The sequence below is a fragment of the Anolis carolinensis genome, unplaced genomic scaffold (genome assembly GCF_035594765.1).
Source record: "Anolis carolinensis isolate JA03-04 unplaced genomic scaffold, rAnoCar3.1.pri scaffold_50, whole genome shotgun sequence".
In the NCBI taxonomy this organism is placed as follows: domain Eukaryota; kingdom Metazoa; phylum Chordata; class Lepidosauria; order Squamata; family Dactyloidae; genus Anolis; species Anolis carolinensis.
This window is the reverse complement of record NW_026943859.1, coordinates 114,128-126,865: the sequence shown is the minus strand read 5'-3', so window position 1 is coordinate 126,865 and position 12,738 is coordinate 114,128.

Sequence of the window (12,738 nt, the reverse complement as noted above, 5' to 3'; positions counted from 1 at the left end):
CTTCTATCTCTGACTCTGCTCTGTTCTTTATCCTTATTTTATTCTTTGCTGATGCTTAACACACAAAGGGGAGGTGGTTAGCAGTCTGGACACAACGTGCACGCACATTAACTAACACTATAAGGATCCTTGTTTGTAACCTCACTCACCAGGAGTTGGAACAAAGGCAAAATGCTCCCATCACATGCACAAGCGGTAGTATGTTCAGCTTCTTCACACAACATCTCATCAGCTACATCTGCACCAAGAGCAAACAACTGACTCTCGTGGAACAGAGGATCCGACATCTCAAGGACCAAATTCAGACCCTTAAAGACATTAAGGAACTCGAGCTCTTCTTGGAGACGACACAACACGCTGTCCTAGATGTGCAACCCACATCACAGTGACACAAACATGATAGGGAAGCTTATGGGGATATCAAATGTGGACAACCCTCATGCTTAGAAGGAGGTCACCTTTATAAAGAGACACAGGACCAGGCAGCCTCCTCAAAATACTTCTGCTCAGCTGGAGTTACACAATAGATTCCAAGTTCTTACACCACTAACACCTGATCAGGAAACACAACAGTGCAGGTATTCTTGTATTCTTTACTGACCACAATCTTCACATGTTCATGCTTGATGTTGTCCAGCTGTAATATGCCCAGATATTTATAGGCCTCTGGCTGGTGACACTTTATTGTTTGGCCATTGGGCATATTGATGCCCTCACTTTCAATTATTTTTCCCTTCTTCAATGCCACTGTCGAACATTCACTGCACCCAGTGGAGCTCCTTAAACGGGGGCGTAGACCGCTCCCTGTAATTCGCTCCTGTTAGGAACCTGGCTGCCGCCCGCTGAACTAATTGGAGTTTCCGGGCCATCTTCAAAGGCAGCCCCACGTAGAGTGCGTTGCAATAATCCAATCTAGAGGTAACTAAGGCATGGACCACCATAACCAGATCAGACTTCACGAGGTATGGTCGCGGCTGGCGCACAAGTTTTAGTTGTGCAAAGGCCCTCCCGACCACGGCTGACACCTGAGCATCAAGTGTCATCGATGAGTCCAGGAGGACCCCCAAGCTGCAATGGACCTGCGCCTTCAGGGGGAGTGTGACCCCGTCAAGCACAGGTAGCCACCCTATACCCCGATTGGACATACGACTGACCTGGAGGACCTCTGTCTTATCGGGATTAAGCTTCATCTTGTTCACCCTCATCCAGCCCATCACAGCCGCCAAGCACTGGTCCAGAATCCGAGGGGCTTCCTTGGAGTTTGGTGGAAAAGAGTAGTAGAGTTGGGTGTCATCTGCGTAGAGATGGCACCGCACTCCAAAACTCCGGATGACCTCGCCCAGCGGTTTCATGTAGATGTTAAAAAGCATGGAGGACAGAATGGAACCTTGTGGGACCCCACAGGTCAATGGCCAGGGGTCCGAGCAGGAGTCCCCCTGCTTCACCAACTGGGTGCGACCCTCCAGGAAGGAGTGGAGCCACTGTAGTACAGTGCCGCCAAGGCCCATTCCCAAGAGCCGACCCAGAAGGATACCATAGTCGATGGTATCGAAAGCCGTTGAGATGTCTAAGAGAACCAACAGGGACACACTCCCCCTGTCCAGCTCTCTACGAAGGTCATCCACCAAGGCGACCAAAGCCGTCTTGGTACTGTGCCCAGGTCTAAAGCCGAACTGTGATGGATCCAGAAACGTAACATGTATGCAGGGCCGGCCCCACTATAGAGGCCACGTGAGGCCTCCGCCTCGGGCGCAGGTCCGGGGGGGCACCGTCAGGCTGGGCGGGAGGCGGGGCACCGCCCTGATGGTGCCCCGCCTCCCGCCCAGTGCGCCCTGGCCTGGCTGGCCTTGCCCGGCCGGCTGCCGCCGGGTAAGGCCAGCCAGGCCACAAGGCTTGCCCGGCCAGCTGCCACAAGGCCAGGGTGCACTGGGCACGAGGGCGGGGCACCGTCAGAGCGGTGCCCCGCCCTCCCGCCCAGCGTGCCCTGGCCCCGCCTCCCACGCTGCGTGGGAGGCAGGGCCAAGGCGAATAGCGTGGGAGGCGGGGCCACAGTTGGCCCCGCCTCCCACGCTACTCCCGCTCGCCTGTCTGGCCTTTTCTAGCTGGCCAGACTGCAGCGGAGGTCCCTCGAGGCTGCAATCGTGGCCTGGAGGGACCTCCGCTGCAGTCTGGCCAGCTAGAAAAGGCCAGACGGGCGAGCGGGAGTAGCGTGGGGAGGCGGGGCCAACTCTGGCCCTGCCCCCCCGCCCAGCGTGCCCTGGCCCCGCCTCCCACGCAGCGTGGGAGGCGGGGCCAGGGCACGCTGGGTGGGGGGCGGGGCCAACTCTGGCCCCGCCTCCCGCACTATTCGCCCTGGCCCCGCCTCCCACGCAGCGTGGGAGGCGGGGCCAGGGCACGCTGGGCGGGGCCGGTGGTGGGGGCGCTTTTCAGCACCCCCGCTTAACATTGAAAAATATCTCCGGACGGCCCTGCATGTATGGCACACTTTCTCCACAAGACCGTCAAGGATGCTTTCAAGAGCACAGAGGATGAGCATGCCTCCAACACAGGCGCACACATCGGTCTGCTTATTGAATGCTGCCGGAAGATCGCCGGATTTTTCCATCAGAGCGTGAAGGCGGGCCAAGAACTGTGGGACAGGAAGAACTTGGAAGGGTTACCGCAGCACAAGCTGCTACAGGACGTACCCACCTGCAAGATGCTTGCACGAAAGGTGGAGCAGCAGAAGGCGGTCCACGGCATCTCCCTTTCCTTGGTTGCTCCATTAGCAAGCTGGTGCCGAGCAAACAAGAGTGGGACACCATCTCCCAGCTGGTTGACGTTCTGAGACCATTTAAAGAAGCTACAGATACCTTTCGGCACAGGAGGCCCTTCTCAGCCAGGGAGTGCCTCTGGTCTTGGCCCTTAAGTGGCACCTCGATATGCTGGGAGGCGGCTGAACACCCGACTCCCTGGCCGGCACTCTAACACCACAAGTCCAGGAGGTCATGAGAAAGCTGACCCAAGCCGTCTAGAGCCGCTACTAAGCAGCCAGGTCCACATGCTGGCAGCCATGTGTGATCCAAGGTTAAAGGACACAGTCTGCTCCAAAGACTATCAGGAATGGAAGGCACATCTCGTAAACCTTGTGCGCGAAGAGGAGAGCATTGCCGGGGGGGGGGCGGGGGCGGACAGCGCACGTGGCCCCCGAGCCACAGATGCCCGCCACCCCAAGCAGTAGCGCAGGTGCCGAGTCCGACAGCCCAGAAGTGCTGTGCGATAGAATGCCGAGGTCAAGACAGCAGCTTCAGCAGCAGCATGGGCAACAGCAGCGACGAGGGGACGATTTATTTGGGCAAATGTTTGCCATACTGGGCACAATCGGGGACGTCTCAGTCGGCAAAAGTACGGAAGCTGGATTCTGCCAAGTGTTTGGTCAACCGTTACTTCGAAGAACCGCCCGAAAATATATCCTGCGATCTGTTGGCCTTCTGGTCTTCCCGGGAACATGTGTGGCCGGATCTTGCCAACGTCGCTCGAAAGTTCCTCAGCTGCCCTCCAACCAGCGTGCAGAGCGAGAGGGTCTTCAGCATTGCCCGAGATGTTGTGACCCCTCACCGCAGCTTGCTGGATCCCCTTTCTGTTGAGAAATTGGTCTTCCTCAAGGCCAACCTCCCTGTTCTGAAATTTCCAGAAATTGCTTTGAAGTGCGACACTCTCTCCTAAGTCCATAGGGTTTATCTTGCAACACCATGTCTTCCTTTATAGCATTTCTGGTTGACCTTTTCCAGGACGTTGTTATCTCTATTTATCACTGATGGGCACAATCATCTCCTCTCTCTTTGCATCCTTCTAGGGGGATCCCCTTCCTCCAATGACAGCATTTTTTGTGAAAAACAAACATAACTTGTAAAATGTACGCTTAATTATATGAGCATAATACTGCTACAATACTTTTAGAATACTTTTAGAGCCCCTGGTGGCACAGTGAGATGGAGATGAGCACCAACCCCCAGAGTCAGACACGACTGGACTTAACATCAGGGGAAACCTTTACCTTTACCTTACTTTTAGAAAAGAAATGTTTGGAAAGACAGCAGTCTATGCTTTTTCAATACTTTCACAAGATGCTATGTTTTCCTTATTAAAAAAGTTTGAACTTCATAATTCCACCACTTTTGTCATTCTGGTGTTGATGCCTTGTCTGGGATGTCGGTATGAGGGTCACATCTTTTGCTCCTGTGTTAACAGTGGGATGAGAGCTATCCTGAGTACTGTAGAGAAGCAATAGATTTCTGAATTGCCCAGGGATATATAATGGTGTTCTGCTTTTTAAAGTAATGGACAAAAAGCCAATGTAAGGGTGCCACCCGACCACCCTGTGGGCTGGCAGGTTGCTTCTGCTTGTCCTTTTGGGGGTGTGGGCTTGGCCTTTCGGGGAGGCCAGACTGCCAACGGTGGCCAGTCCCCCAAAAGGGTGGGAGCCAAGGGTCCATTCCACCATCATGCTAAAGGTCCCCGCCCCGCTACTTTTCAGAAAGGTGGGTGCCGGCCAACAGTGGCTGACTCCCCAGAGGAGTGGGATCCGAGCCCCCATGTTTCTTGAAGCCACCAAGTCCCCACCCCGCTACTTTTGAGAAAGGGGTGGGGGTGGGTGCCGGCCAACAGTGGCTGACTCCCCAGAGGAGTGGGATCCGAGCCCCCATGTTTCTTGAAGCCACCAAGTCCCCACCCCGCTACTTTTGAGAAAGGGGTGGGGGTGGGTGCTGGCCAACGGTGGCTGGATCCCCACAGGAGTCGGATCTGAGCCCCCATGTTTTTTGCAGCTACAAAGTCTCCGCCCCACTACTTTTGAGAAAGGGGTGGGGGTGGGTGCCGGCCAACAGTGGCTGACTCCCCACAGGAGTCGGATCCGAGCCCCCATGTTTTTTGCAGCTACAAAGTCCCCACCCCGCTACTTTTGAGAAAGGGGTGGGGGTGGGTGCTGGCCAACGGTGGCTGGATCCCCACAGGAGTCGGATCTGAGCCCCCATTTTTTTGCAGCTACAAAGTCTCCGCCCCACTACTTTTGAGAAAGGGGCGGGGGTGGGTGCCGGCCAATGGTGGCCGGCTCCCCAGAGGAGTGGGACCTTAGCCCGGAAGCCCCCATGTTTCTTGCAGCTACAAAGTCCCCGTCCTGCAACCTTTACAAAGAGGCAGGGGTTGGGGGCCGGGCCACTCTGTCCGGCGGGGGGTGGAGCAGTCCAGTTTTCCTCCAACATGTTTTGGAGGTTTCAGAAGGGATGCTTTCGATCGCGCTCCCTCCCTCGAGGGTTGGCTTGGTATAATGATGGGGGTTGGGTTGCTGATGGCTTGGTTTATCTCCATAACAGACTGGCCTTTTCTTTTGTTTCCCTCAGTTCAGAAGACATAAGCTCAGCTGAATGTTTTAAATGGTTCTTATTATTTCCGAGATGCAAAGTTAGTTACCGAAGTAGAAGAAGGACTTTCACATTGAAGAAAACCCAATGGAAAAGGAAATAAGTCTTTCAATGCAGGAACAAAAGGGTTTCTTTCTTGTATAAGCTATGAAAATTCGCCAAAGATGAGAGGGTAAAGGAAACGTTCTGAAATTTGGTGAGCTGGCAGGGTTGAATGTGTTCTCCCACTGTACCAAATTTGATCAGGATCTCTTCAAAAATGAGGGTGGTAGAGCCCCTTAAAGCCCCCCCCCCGGCCACTAGTTTTTTCGCGATTGCGTATGCGCGTCCGCCATTAATGAACCAATTTCGAGCATTACGAATTTTTGGAAATGTCCAAAATTTTTGAGGGAAAAAATTAAAAATAGTTTCTAAAATGAAGCGCTGGCGCCCCCTACTTTAGAAGCGAGTTTAGAACCATTTTTTTCTGAAGGTCTGGAACTCATGCCTATACACAACCATGCTCCATCCCCAGTCGTAGACCAGGCACAACAGGGAAACACTCAGGAGAATGACGGGCTCTTGGATTGTCCTTGACGAATGCACCAGGGATGTCAAGGAGGACAGCACTTTACACCTACACAATCCACTTCAACAGGAACACTTTCCAGGGGACCTACACACTACCTTGCAGAAAAGGGGCCCTGTCAACTCTCAAAGGAAACGGGTCTTGGAATCCGTAATGTCCAGACTGGACAGGATGGCTTGAGAAATATGCTGTCTCCCGGGGACAAAAATACACCATTTCACTCAGAGGCTCACCAGGCTCTTCAAGCCCCATCACCCTCTCCCTCTCATGTTGATTCATGTAGGAACCAATGATACTGCTAGGCATACTCTTCAAAAGTTGTGCAAAGGCCCTCCCGGCCACCACCGACACCTGAGCATCAAGCGTCAGCGCTGAGTCCAGGAGGACCCCCAAGCTACGGACCTGCGCCTTCAGGGGGAGTGCGACCCCGTCAAGCACAGGTGGCCACCCGATACCCCGATCAGACATACGACTGACCTGGAGGGCCTCTGTCTTTCAGGATTAAGCTTCAGCTTGTTCACCCTCATCCAGCCCATCACAGCTGCCAAGCACTGGTCCAGTATCTGAGGGGCTTCCTTGGAGTTAGGTGGAAATGAGTAGTAGAGTGTCATCTGCGTAGAGATGGCACCCAACTCCAAAACTCTGGATGACCTCGCCCAGCGGTTTCATGTAGATGTTAAACGGAGAGTTGCACAAACACAAGGACCAAGTATCGAGACCACAATAATCCCAAATAGACAGCTTAGGGGAAGGCCCCAGGCGTTTACATGTCTTTAGATTAATGTACAGACTGTGGGAAATAAACAAGACGAACTCCAACTCTGATCTGGAACTCCCTCCCGGGAACCCACCCTTGATTCTTTTAAAAAGCACCTTAAAACTTGACTATTTTGCTGCGCATTTGAATAACTTAGTCCCCATGACCAAAAATCATAGTCAGATTAATACACTTTCGCACAGGTCCCTCTTTCCATAATAAATTGGACGCCCGTCTCCCACCCCTTTGGACTAGAAAAGTTTGCACTTTGTCCTTTGGCCCCAAAGCACTAGAACTGTACTATTGCACCTTAGTTTAAGTGGCCCCTCCATGCTATCCCCTCCACCAACCTGGATGGTCCTTTTTATCTTATTTTATTTTTAACTGATTATATATGTCAACTGAGTTTTTATGGTTTAATGTATTGTTTTGTTTAAGGTAATTGTTTTGTATAACTTTTGATTTTACCGTGTTTTTATTGCAATATGTTTTAACTCTTTTACTTGTCCTGTATTTTCGGGCTTTTGTCCTGTGTTAGCCCCCCCGAGTCCCTGCCGGGAGATGGTGGCGGGATAGAAAAATAAAGTATTATTATTATTATTATTATTATTATTATTATTATTATTATTATTATTATTATTGTATGACACAGCAAACAAGATAGATCTGCTGGATTTCATATCACAAAATCCCAAGTTGAACACTTCCCAAGTGTCTAGGACTGTGTGATGTATTTTCGGATGATGCGCGCAGATCCCAGCAGGGTGGCCTTTTGCAGTTGGCAGATCGTGATTTTGTCGATGTCTATTGTTTCCAAATGCCGGCTAAGATCTTTTGGCACGGCACCCAGTGTGCCCATCACCACTGGGACCACCTGTACTGGTTTCTGCCAGAGTCTTTGAAGTTCAGTCTTGAGGTCCTGAGAGCGGCTGAGTTTTTCCTGTTGTTTTTCATCAATGCGACTGTCACCTGGGATGGCGACATCAATGATCCAAACCTTTTTCTTTTCCACAACTGTGATGTCTGCTGTGTTGTGTTCCAGAACTTTGTCAGTCTGGATTCGGAAGTCCCACAGTATCTTTGCGTGCTCATTTTCCAATACTTTTGCAGGTTTGTGATCCCACCAGTTCTTTGCTGCTGGGAGGTGGTACTTGAGGCATAAGTTCCATTGAATCATTTGGGCCACGTAGTTGTGCCTCTGTTTGTAGTCTGTCTGTGCGATTTTCTTACAGCAGCTCAGGATATGATCAATGGTTTCGTCAGCTTCCTTGCACAGTCTGCATTTTGGGTCATCAGCTGATTTTTCGATCTTGGCCTGAATGGCCTTTGTCCTGATGGCTTGCTCCTGGGCTGCAAGGATCAGGCCTTCTGTCTCCTTCTTCAGTGTCCCATTCGTGAGCCAGAGCCAGGTCTTCTCCTTATCAGCTTTTCCTTCAATTTTGTCAAGGAACTTTCCATGCAATGTTTTGTTGTGCCAGCTGTCAGCTCTAGTTTGTAGTGCGGTTTTCTTGTACTGTTTTTTTTTCTGCTGTGCTTTGAGGAGTTTCTGATATTTGACTTCAATCAAAGCAGCTTCTTCACTTTGCTTTACATATTCTGCCAGGAGATGTTCTTCTTCTTTGACTGCTTGTTTTACTTGTAAGAGTCCTCTGCCCCCTGATCTTCTAGGCAGATATAACCGGTCAACATCACTGCGAGGGTGCAGTGAATGATGAATGGTCATGAGTTTTCTTGTTTTTCTGTCCAAATTGTCCAGTTCCGCCTGTGACCAATTTATAATGCCAGCAGTATATCTTATGACAGGTATGGCCCAGGTGTTTATGGCCTTGATGGTGTTGCCTCCATTGAGCTTGCTTTTGAGAATTTTTCTGACCCTTTGTGTGTATTCTTTACTAACCACAGTCTTCACATGTTCATGCTTGATGTTGTCTAGCTGTAATATGCCCAGATATTTATAGGCCTCTGGCTGGTGACACTTTATTGTTTGGTCATTAGGCATATTTATGCCCTCACTTTCAATGATTTTCCCCTTCTTCAATGCCACTGTCGAACATTTGTCCAAACCAAACTCCATGCTGATATCAGTGCTAAAAATTTGGACAGTGTTAGTCAGAGACTGGATTTCAGTTTCCGTTTTCCCATACAGTTTCAGGTCATCCATGTACATCAAATGTGACATTTTGTGAGAATTCTTAGATGTTTAATAGCCGAGATTTGTTTTTTGTAAGATTGTTGACAGAGGGATCATGGCAAAAGCAGAGGGGACAATGAGTCTCCCTGGAAAATTCCTCTCCTGATGTTGACAAGTCCATAGCTTTCATTTCCAACAAACAGTTCAGTTTTCCAGTGCTCCATCATGTTTTCAATAAAGGTGACAACGTTTTTACTAATCCCGATGGCGTCCAGGCACTTGATGATCCAGCTGTGTGCGAGTGAGTCAAAGGCCTTTTTGTAGTCAATCCACGTCATTTGAAGATTAGCTTTTCAGCTCTTACAGTTCTCCAGAATCATTTTGTCAATCAATAACTGGTCTTTTGTGCCCCTGCTTTTCTGTTTGTTGCCTTTCTGTTCATCTGGCAAGATGTTTTTTTCTTCGAGATAGTCTTGAATTCTGTCAGCTATGATGCCAGTCAGTAGTTTAAACATAGTGGGCAGACACGTTATTGGCCTGTAGTTTCCTGGTGCTGCTCCTTTTGCTGGATCCTTTTGTATCAGGTAAGTTCTTCCAGTTGTTAGCCATTCACTGATACTTCCTTTCTGCAGCATCTCATTGAATTGTTGGGCCATTTTTCCATGTAAACTAATCAGATGTTTGAGCCAAAATCCATGAAGTTGATCACTACCAGGCGATGTCCAGTTCTTGACTTTTTGCACTCGTTTGCTGATCATTTCAGTTGTTATTTCCATCTGTTCCATTTTGTTCTGTGAGAATTTTCCTTCAAACTCCTTTATCCACTCAGCGTTTTTGTTGTAGTTCTTATTATTTTCCCAAAGCTCTTTCCAGAACTTCGTTGTTGCAGTTTTCTCTGGCTTTATGGTTACTGTGTCTGTTGTTTGGTTCAGGCTCTGGTAGAACCATCTTTGGTCTGATTGAAACAGTTGATTTTGTCTGTACTGGATGATTCTGACTTCAAACCTTTCAATTTTTCTGGCTGTTGCTGTAATTTGTTATTTCACGATTTCCAAAGTTTCTTCAATTTTTCTGGTGTTCAGCCAGTACTTTCTGATCAGGTATTGCTTGATTTTGTCATTCTTCAGTATCTTCTCTTTCATATTTTTCAGGTTACTTGCATCTCATCTAAGCTTTTTGATTTTCAACTCTAGCCTGACCTTCCACTTTGGTTTTCCAGTCGATTTTCTTTGGGGCTGCCTTGGTTGTAGGAGCCCAAGCTCTTCTGTTACTATCACTGCTGCACTGTAGGCATACTGGTTTGTTTGTTCAATTGATGTTATTTGGACAGTGGAGAGTGCTGCATTCACATCTTTCATGAGAGGCGCCAGGTGTCTCTTGGGCACTGTTTTTAGAGTTGGGAGCCGCTTTCTTATTGCATTTGCTGCAGCATGAGCCATGATCTTATCCTTGCGCTCTTGTTGTTTTCCTGTCAAGGTTCCTGGTGGTTCAACAGGTGTTTCAAGTGCTGGTTCATAAAATTCTTGCAAAAGCTCCACACTTTCTTCTGGTTCAATCTGTTCCACCATTCCAAGTGTTACTGGAGTTTTTTGCTGCTGTTTTGTGGTGTGATGGTAATTTGCTTTGCAGATTTTCTGGATTTCTTTGAGTTCAACTTCACTGAACACTTTGTTTCTGATTATGAATCTTCGTTGGTCAGCCAGTTGGGGTTCTGTTATCTGTGAGTCAGGGTATTCTTGTTTCCATAGCTGATGCATTTGTAGTAGCATTTGATAATTGTACTGTTTTCTGGCATTGTATATTTCTGCTGCTTCTGTGACTGTTCATTTGGATTTTGATTATTCCGTAGCCCACTTGTCGATGGATGTCCAGAATCAGCAGCATCCACTGCAGTCCTTTTTATCCTGGGCGACGACCGAGCCAGTATAAACTTCATTTTGGTTTGATTCTCCATAATGCTAATGGGTTAGGTGCTCTTGGTTCCATTCCTCAGCTGAGGCCTCTCTGGCTTGGTTGGACCTGCCGGTAGTTACACTACTGCCAGCACAGCACTCAGTGTCCTCATAGAATCATAGAATCATAGAATAGTAGAGTTGGAAGAGACCTCATGGGCCATCCAGTCCAACCCCCTGCTAAGAAGCAGGAAATCGCATTCAAAGCACCCCCGACAAATGGCCATCCAGCCTCTGCTTAAAAGCCTCCAAGGAAGGAGCCTCCACCACGGCCCCGGGGAGAGAGTTCCACTGTCGAACAGCCCTTCTCACAGTGAGGAAGTTCTTCCTGATGTTCAAGTGGAATCTCCTTTCCTGTAGTTTGAAGCCATTGTTCCGTGTCCTAGTCTGCAGGGCAGCAGAAAACAAGCTTGCTCCCTCTTCCCTATGACTTCCCTTCACATATTTGTACATGGCTATCATGTCTCCTCTCAGCCTTCTCTTCTGCAGGCTAAACATGCCCAGCTCTTTAAGCCGCTCCTCATAGGGCTTGTTCTCCAGACCCTTAATCATTCTAGTCGCCCTCCTCTGGACGCTTTCCAGCTTGTCAACATCTCCCTTCATCTGTGGTGCCCAAAATTGGACACAGTGTGATTCCAGGTGTGGTCTGACCAAGGCAGAATAGAGGGGGAGCATAACTTCCCTGGATCTAGACGCTATTCCCCTATTGATGCAGGCCAGAATCCCATTGGCTTTTTTAGCAGCCGCATCACATTGTTGGCTCATGTTTAACTTGTTGTCCACAAGGACTCCAAGGTCTTTTTCGCACACACTGCTGTCAAGCCAGGCGTCCCCCATTCTGTATCTTTGATTTCCATTTTTTCTGCCGAAGTGAAGTCTCTTGCATTTGTCCCTGTTGAACTTCATTTTGTTAGTTTTGGCCCATCTCTCTAGTCTGTCAAGATCGTTTTGAATTCTGCTCCTGTCTTCTGGAGTGTTAGCTATCCCTCCCAGTTTTGTGTCGTCTGCAAACTTGATGATCGTGCCTTCTAATCCTTCGTCTAAGTCGTTAATAAAGATGTTGAACAGAACCGGGCCCAGGACAGAGCCCTGCGGCACTCCACTTGTCACTTCTTTCCATGATGAAGACGACGCATTGGTGAGCACCCTTTGGGTTCGTTCGCTTAGCCAATTACAGATCCACCTAACCGTAGTTTTGTCTAGCCCACATTTTACTAGTTTGTTTGCCAGAAGGTCGTGGGGGACTTTGTCGAAGGCCTTACTGAAATCCAGGTACGCTACATCCACAGCATTCCCTGTATCGACCCAACTCGTAACTCTATCGAAAAAAGAGATCAGATTAGTCTGGCATGACTTGTTTTTGGTAAATCCGTGTTGACTATTAGCAATGACCGCATTTGTTTCTAAGTGTTCGCAGACCACTTCCTTAATGATCTTTTCCAGAATTTTGCCTGGTATTGATGTGAGGCTGACCGGACGGTAATTGTTTGGGTTGTTCTTTTTTCCCTTCTTGAAGATAGGGACCACATTCGCCCTCCTCCAATCTGCTGGGACTTCTCCCGTTCTCCAAGAACTCTCGAAGATAATTGCCAGTGGTTCTGAAATAACTTCCGCTAGTTCCTTCAGTACTCTTGGATGTAGCTGATCTGGCCCTGGGGACTTGAATTCGTCTAGAGTGGCCAGGTGTTCCTGGACAACTTGTTTCCCTATTTGGGGTTGGATTTCCCCCAATCCTTCGTCCATTCCATGTTGCTGAGGTTGAAGATGGCTTTCTTTTTGTGAGAAGATCGAGGCAAAGAAGGCATTAAGTAGTTCCGCCTTTTCCCTGTCCCCTGTCGCCATCACCCCATCTTCTCCTTGCAGTGGCCCTATCGCCTCCTTTTTCTTCCTTTTTCTACCAACGTAAGCAAAAAAGCCTTTTTTGTTGTTTT